We start from the raw sequence: 8,864 nt of genomic DNA, 5'->3' as shown, positions 1-8,864 counted from the left end.
GAAGATCCCTACCAGTTCTTAACTGAGTTCTTGCAGATATGTGAGACTGTTAAGACTAATGGAGTAGATCCTGAAGTCTACAGGCTCTTGCTTTTCCCTTTTGCTGTAAGAGACAGAGCTAGAGCATGGTTGGACTCTCAACCTAAAGATAGCCTGGACTCCTGGGATAAGCTGGTCACGGCCTTCTTGGCTAAATTCTTTCCTCCTCAAAAGCTGAGCAAGCTTAGAGTGGATGTTCAGTCCTTCAAACAAAAAGATGGTGAATCCCTCTATGAAGCTTGGGAAAGATACAAGCAGATGACCAAAAGATGTCCTTCTGACATGTTTTTAGAATGGACCATGATAGATATATTCTATTATGGTCTATCTGAGTTCTCTAAGATGTCACTGGACCATTCTACAGGTGGATCCATTCACCTAAAGAAAATGCCTGCAGAGGCTCAAGAACTTATTGACATGGTTGCAAATAACCAGTTCATGTACACTTCTGAGAGGAATTCCGTGAATAATGGGACGCCTCAAAGGAAAGGAGCTCTTGAAATTGATGCTTTGAATGCCATATTGGCTCAGAACAAAATGTTGACTCAACAAGTCAACATGATTTCTCAAAGTCTGAATGGATGGCAAAATGCATCCAACAGTAATAAAGAGGCATCTTTTGAAGAAGAAGCTTATGATCCTGAGAACCCTACAATGGCAGAGGTAAATTACATGGGTGAACCTTATGGAAACACCTATAATTCATCACAGAGAAATCATCCAAATTTCTCATGGAAGGATCAACAAAAGCCTCAACAAGGCTTTAATAATGGTGGAAGAAATAGGCTTAGCAATATCAAGCCTTATCCATCATCTTCTCAGCAACAGACAGAGAATTATGAACAGAGTACCTCTAACTTAGCAAATTTAGTCTCTAATCTGTCTAAGGCCACTTTAAGTTTCATGAGTGAAACAAGGTCCTCCATCAGAAATCTGGAGGCACAAGTGGGCCAGTTGAGTAAGAAAATCACTGAAACTCCTCCTAGTATTCTCCCAAGCAATACTAAAGAGAATCCAAAAAGAGAGTACAAGGCCATTGACATAATCAACATGGCCAAACCTAGAGAGGAAGGAGAGGACGCAAATCCCAATGAGGAATACGTCATGGGACGTCTCTCAAGCAAGAAGGAGTTCCCTATTGAGGACCCAAGGGAATCTGAGGCTCATATAGAGACCACGGAGATCCCATTAAACCTCCTTCTGCCATTCATGAGCTCTGAAGACTATTCTTCCTCTGAAGAGGATGAAGATGTAATTGGAGAGCAAGTTGCTCAATATCTAGGAGCTATCATGAAGCTGAATGCCAAGTTATTTGGTAATGAGACTTGGGAAGGTGAACCTCCCTTGCTCATTAGTGAACTAGATACATGGGTTCAGCAAACCTTACCTCAAAAGAGACAAGATCCTGGCAAATTCTTAATACCCTGTACCATAGGCACCATGACCTTTGAAAAGGCTCTGCGTGACCTGGGGTCAAGCATAAATCTTATGCCACTCTCTGTAATCGAGAAGCTGGGGATTATTGAGGCACAGCCTGCCATATTTTCATTGCAAATGGTAGACAAGTCAGTAAGACAAGCTTGTGGATTGGTAGAGGAAGTGTTGGTAAAGGTTGAAGGCCTTTACATCCCTGCTGATTTCATAATCTTAGACACTAGGAAGGAAGAGGATGAATGCATCATCCTTGGAAGACCTTTCCTAGCCACAGCAGAAGCTGTAATAGATGTTAACAGAGGAGAATTAGTCCTTCAATTGAATGGGACTACCTTGTGTTTAAGACCTAAGGGTGTTCTTCTATAACAATGGAGAGGAAGCATGAAAAGCTTCTTTCAGTACAGGGTCAAACAAAGCCCCCACAATCAAACTCTAAGTTTGGTGTTGAGAGGCCTCAGCCAAAATCTAAGTTTGGTGTTGAATCCCCACATTCAAACTCTAAGTTTTGTGTTGGGGGTCTACAACATTGACCTGATCACCCGTGAGGCTCCATGAGAGCCCACTGTCAAGCTACTGACATTAAAGAAGCGCTTATTAGGAGGCAACCCAATTTTTATTTATCTAATTTTTTTTTATTTTCATTATTCTTTTATGTTTTATTAGGTTCATGATCATGTGGAGTCACAAAAAAAATACTAAAATTAAAAACAGAATAAAAAAGTAGCAGAAGAAAAATCACACCTTGGAGGAAGGAGCATCTGGCTGGCGTTCAACGCCAGAACAGAGCATGGATCTGGCGTTGAACGCCAGAAACAAGCAGCATCCTGGCGTTTGAACGCCATGAATATACCCTAAGGAGAGCTGGCGTTGAATGCCAGAAACAAGCATGGAACTAGCGTTTAACGCTAGAACCATGCTGCAGTTGGGCGTTGAACGCCCAACATAAGCATCACTTCGGCGTTTAAACGCCAGAATTGTATGCAAAGGCGTTTTACATGCCTAATTGGTGCAGGGATGTAAATCCTTGACACCTCAGGATCTGTGGACCCCACAGGACCCCCACCTACCTCAACTCACCCTCTCTCCTCTTCTTCACATTCATCCTCTCTTTCCCATAAACACTCTTCCCCAAAAACCCTTCACCAATCAGCTCAATCTCTCTTCCCAATTACCCACCTTCACCACTCACATCCATCCACCCTTCCCCATAAACCTCACTACCTTCAAAATACAAAATCACTTTCCCACCTAACCTACCCAATATGGCCGAACCTTAATGGTGCAAGAAATTTTAATCTCAATATCAAAATCAAGATTTCTTTTGATCTCGTACCACTAACCAGCAAGTGCACTGGGTCGTCCAAGTAATAGCTTACGTGAGTAAGGGTCGATCCCAGGAGATTATTGGTTTGAAGCAAGCTATGTTTATTTTATTATTCTTAGTCAGGATATTAATTAAAATTATCAGTTTGAATTATTAGAAAAATAAAAGAACGTGAATTAATTACTTGTTGTGCAGTAATGGAGAATGTGTTGGGGTTTTGGAGATGCTTTATCCTCTGAATTCTTGCAATGTAATATTCAACTCAATAGCATAATGCAAGGTTCCTTCCATGGCAAGCTCTATGTAGGGTGTCACCGTTGTCAATGGCTACTTCCCATCCTCTCAGTCAAAATGGTCCAGATGCTCTGTCACAGCACAGCTAATCATCTGTTGGTTCTCAATCAGGTTGGAATAGAATCCAATGATTCTTTTGCGTCTGTCACTAACAAGGTTTAGACTTTCTGGATTCTCATGAATGCTGTCATCAATCCGGCTTATACCACGAAGATTCTGATTAAGGAATCTAAGAGATACTCATTCAATCTGCTGTAGAACAGAGGTGGTTGTCAGACACACGTTCATGGGTTGAGGAAGGTGATGAGTGTCACGGATCATCACCTTCTCCATAATTAAGCGCGAATGAACATCTTAGATAGGAACACGCATATTTGAATGAAAAAATATAAGTGACTGCATTAATTCATCGAGACGCTGCAGAGCTCCTCACCCCCAACAATGGAGTTTAGAGACTCATGCCGTCAAAGAGTATATAATTCAGATCTGAAAATGTCATGAGGTACAAAATAAGTCTCTAAAAGTTGTTTAAATAGTAAACTTGTAAACTAGGTTTATAGAAAATGAGTAAACTAAGATAATTGGGGCAGAAATCCACTTCTGGGGCCCACTTTGTGTGTGCTGGGGCTGAGACTTAAGCCTCTCACGTGCTTGGGCTGTTTCTAGAGTTGAACGCCAGGTTGTAACGTGTTTTGGGCGTTGAACTCCAACTTGTAACCTGTTTCTGGCGCTGGACGCCAGACTACAACATCGAACTGGCGTTGAACATCATCTATCTTTGCGCAAAGTATGAACTATTATATATTGCTGGAAAGCCCTAGATGTCTACTTTCCAACCCAATTGAGAGCGCGTCAATTGGACTCCTGTAGCTCCAAAAAAGCCATTCCGAGTGCAGGGAGGTCAGGATCCAACAGCATCAGCAGTCCTTTTTCAGCCTAACTCAGATTTTTGCTCAGCTCCCTCAATTTCAGCCAGAAAATACCTGAAATCACAGAAAAATACACAAACTCATAGTAAAGTCCAGAAATATGATTTTTGCCTAAAAGCTAATAAAATTCTATTAAAAACTAATTAAAACATACTAAAATCAACATGAAATTACCCCCAAAAAGCGTATAAATTATCCGCTTATCACAACACCAAACTTAAATCGTTGCTTGTCCCCAAGCAACTAGATAAATAAAAGAGGATAAAAAGAAGTCAAGAATCAATAATATCTCAGAGTTTTAAGTGAAGCCCAGATTCTAATTAGATGAGCGGGACTAGTAGCTTTTTTGCCTCTGAACAGTTTTGGCATCTCACTTTATCCTTTGAAATTCAGAATAGTTGGCATCCATAGGAACTTAGAATTCAGATAGTGTGATTGATTCTCCTAGTTTAGCATGTTGATTCTTGAACACAGCTACTTTTATGAGTCTTGGCCGTGACCCTAAGCATTTTGTTTTCCAGTATTACCATCGGATACATAAATGCCACAGACACATGACTGGGTGAACCTTTTCAGATTGTGACTCAGCTTTGCTAAAGTCCCCAGTTAGAGGTGTCCAGAGCTCTTAAGCACACTCTTTTTGCTTTGGATCATGACTTTAACCACTCAGTCTCAAGCTTTTCACTTGGACCTGCATGCCACAAGCACATGGTTAGGGACAGCTTGATTTAGCCGCTTAGGCCTGGATTTATTTCCTTGGGCCCTCCTATCCATTGATGCTCAAAGCCTTAGATCCTTTTTACCCTTGCCTTTTAGTTTTAAGGGCTATTGGCTTTTTCTGCTTTCTTTTTCTTTTTCTTTCTATTATTTTTTTTTTCGCACAAGCTTTTGCTTTTTCATTGTTTTTTCTTACTTCAAGAATCAATTTTTTTTTATTTTTCAGATCATCAATAACATTTCTCTTTTTCATCATTCTTTCAAGAGCCAACAATTTTAACATTCATAAACAACAAGATCAAAAATATGCACTGTTCAAGCATTCGTTCAGAAGACAAAAAGTATTGCCACCACATATAAATAATTAGAATTTTTCTTATTAAGAACTCGAAAAAAATATTGCCTCTTTATTCTAAAAATCTACTATTTATTCATGTTTGATGATGATGAGAAAAATAAATTATAACTTAATTGGAATTAAAATCAAAGTAGAGATACTAATTACTACTACTAATATATAACTTCTAAGGTAAATTCCTAATAAGAACAGTTATCACAGAGTTAAGGCAAAGATTAGAACTCAACGACCTTTATTTTGGGAAGTGGATGTTCCTCTAGTCTGGGGTGTGCTTGGTCCTTCAAGAAATAATTTCTGACGCTTCAGTTCCTTTAAGTCACATCCTTGCTCTTTCTGTTCCCTTAGGTGCCATGATCTTGATGAGTTTTAGCTTAGTGATCATGGCGAATCACACCAAACTTAGAGGTTTGCTTGTCCTCAAGCAAAAGAAAGGAAAGGAGAGGAATAGTAGGAGAGGCAAATTCGAAATTCAAAAGATATGATGAGTTGAAAAAGATATGAGAAGAAATTAAAAAGATTTGAAAAGAGTTCAAAAAGATAGATGAATTTTGAATAAGATTTGAAAAGAAATTAAAGAAAAATCAAGAAATATGTTTAGGATTAAAAAATTTTTGAAATTGAAGTTGAAAGAGGAAAGTTTGTAACATGTTTATGCAAGAAATCATGAATTGAAACGTGAAAATTGGAAAAAATTTGAATTGAAAACGAAATTACCTCCTCCCCACAATCCTGGCGTTAAACGCCCAAACGCTGCATGTTTTGGGCGTTTAATGCCCAATTGCTACTTCTCCTGGGCGTTCAACGCCCAGCTGTTGCTTCTTTTTGGCGTTGAACGCCAGAAAGTCCTTTGTCACTGGGCATTTTTTTGAACGCCCAGGACGCTGTCAATCTGGTGTTAAACGCCCAGAAGGTGCTTCTTTCTGGAATTTATCGCCCAGAAGATGCTCCTTTCTGGCGTTTAACGCCCAGATGGCTACCCTCGCTGGCGTTGAACGCCCAGTGGGTGCTTTTTTTGGGCGTTCAATGCCCAAAATGTTTCTTACTGGCTTTTTCACGCCAGTGAGCTTCCAAATTCCCTTGTAACTTTGTGAATTCAAGCAATTGCTATTTTACCTTGAAGATACCTGACATATACCTGTAAAAAAAATCAATTAATTAACAAATACTTTGTAAATGGTTGGGTTGCCTCCCAGCAAGTGCTTCTTTATTGTCATTAGCTAGACTATTACTGAGCTTTAATCAAGCCTCAGTTTTGAGTATTCTTGCTCAAAATTGCCTTCAAGATAATGTTTGACTCTCTGTCCATTAACAATGAACTTTTTATTTGAATCATTATCCTGAAACTCTATTTATCCATATGGTGACACGCTTGTAATCACATATGGACCTCTCCACCGGGACTTCAATTTCCCGGGGAATAATTTGAGCCTAGAATTAAATAGCAGAACTTTCTGCCCTGGCTCAAAGACTCTGGATGACAAGTTCTTATCATGCCATCTCTTTGCTTTCTCTTTGTATATTTTTGCATTCTCGAAAGCATTGAGTCTAAATTCCTCTAGCTCATTTAACTAGAGCAATCGTTTTTCTCCAGCTAAAATGGCATCAAGATTCAGGAATCTGGTTGCCCAGTAGTGTAACAACCCTGATTTTCGAGTACCTGAGATCTTTTCTGAAAGTACGAATTTCTCCGGAAGATCAGTAAAGGAAACACCTCTGTTATATCATCAAGCATCTCAATCCTCATTATCATTATGTCATCCTTAAGCTAGAACCTTCTCTGAGGCAAGCTCGATAATGCAATCGCGAAGAACCTAGTTTTTTAACCGTATCGGTTGGCAGTTTTGATTCTGATTTTCGTAAATAGTCTCTGTTTGACGAACCGGACTCGATTCATGAGAGGAGAGAGATAATAGTATAATATTATCATTATATTAGTATTAGAAAATGCTTGAATGATATTATAAGGTTAGCTAGTCTATTTTTGTTAAAAACAGAAAATCGGTTTAACCGGGTTTACGGTTTACTGGTGCAGCTTAGCACCAGCACTCTCTGATGAATTTAGCAATGCTAAGGCCTCATTATACATATTCTATTATCATAATAAATATGTTACTAGTGTCATTTATGCTAGTAGCTCAGAAAATAATTTTTAGAGATGTTTTTACGAGTGTTCCGATACACCTAGTTTTAGTAGTTGTACACCAGAGATATTTTAATATTATTTTAATCCACCTCCAAGCCAACCAATCATAACTCACCTTACACCCCCAAGACCTCCAAGGCTGTCTCATTTCATCATTTTGGCCGAAAATAACAAGAGAGAAAAGAGAGAAACTTTCATGAACACTTAATCTTCAAAGCTTGATTTCTTCTGAACTAAAACTCAAATCAAAACTCCAATTTCACCAAAATGATCCTCTCTTCTTCCTCTACATAACCATATAACATATCAAGGCTGGAAATAAGGTGAGATGGCTGTCTCCCTCCCTCTTCAATTCGGTTTTCAAGGAAAACCATGTAAACATGTGTTTTCTTGATGTTTTTCCTTAGGAATCATGCTTAACTTGACTTGAGGGCCAAGAAACGTGAATTTCCAGCAACTCTAAGGTGATTAATCCACCTGAAAGCCTAACTGAATTAGGAACAGCAAAACCAGGTAGGGTTTGATGAATTTAATCTTGATTGATTGTGTTTGAGTTGTGTGATTATGATATGGTTTGGCCGTGCTTGAAATTGATTGTTTGTATGAGTAATTCTTGTTGAAATTTTGGTGAAAATTTGATGAAATTTGATGAAATTCAAGCTATGAATGTGTGTTCTTATGGCTGCTGGAAAACGAAACCCTAGAGCTTAAATTGGGGTTCAATTTGTGTTGAAATCATGTAGAAAAGATGGGGTTTTAGTGGCTGAAATTTTATTTTGAATTATGGTAAAAATCGGTTGCTGAAAAGACTGAAAAACGGGTAAAAACAGAGAAAGAATTTGAAGAATATACGAAGAACATGAAGAACACTTTGAGTGTGGTGAAGAACATTGAAGAACAGGCCTTAGATCTTAAAAAGGCAAGGAAGTAAAATTTTTGGTGTTTTAGGGGTTGTTTGGTAATTTCTGAAAGTTAGGGTGGTAAAAGTAGAAATATTAAAAGTTATGGGTGGTAAAAAGTGAATTTTAAAGGTTAAAAGTAAAAGTGAGTTAATTTTTGAAAATTTAATAATAAAATAATAAATAATAATAAAATATTAAATAATAATATTTAATTAAAAATAATATTTTAATAAAAATAATAAAATAATACAGAAAAGGCAGTTTTCTGTAAAAGCTTTAGAAAGACAACTTTAAGTGCAGAATCTCATAATTACCTTCATAAAACACTTAGGGAGTGGTAATAACATGTTAGTGAGGCAAAGATAAAAGAAAGATAAAAAATTGAAGAAAAGATAAAAGTCGAAGAAAAAGTCTGTAATGTTTTAATGGCAGAAAAACAGACAGAGATTATTGAACGAACTAGGGCAACATAGTTAGTCCTTGAGTTGCGATTAGGGTTAGGTATTATATGAAAAGTTAAACTGTTTCAGTATAGACTTAATGAACCTATACTTGGGACAGGCTAACTATTCATACCAAAATTTACATAAGCTTCAACTATATATGTTAAGCAGAGAAAATCAGAGCAGAGTAGGGAAACACAGAGAGCAGAATAATCAGAGTTGAGGAAAGAGATAAAGAGAAGAAGAGTAACATATATATAAAGAAAATGGTAATCAGAGAA

At 37.8% G+C, this 8,864-nt stretch overlaps 1 non-coding gene across 1 annotated transcript; it reads right to left on the bottom strand.

Moving 5' to 3' along the window:
- Positions 1–219: 219 nt before the first annotated feature.
- Positions 220–323, bottom strand: LOC130952247 (small nucleolar RNA R71). The gene has a single exon (XR_009074427.1). It is a non-coding gene; the product is annotated as a small nucleolar RNA R71 (small nucleolar RNA).
- Between the last annotated feature and the right edge of the window lie 8,541 nt (positions 324–8,864).

This window comes from Arachis stenosperma, chromosome 9 (assembly GCF_014773155.1).
Source record: "Arachis stenosperma cultivar V10309 chromosome 9, arast.V10309.gnm1.PFL2, whole genome shotgun sequence".
NCBI lineage: Eukaryota > Viridiplantae > Streptophyta > Magnoliopsida > Fabales > Fabaceae > Arachis > Arachis stenosperma.
This window is presented reverse-complemented; position numbering and strand designations above follow the sequence as displayed.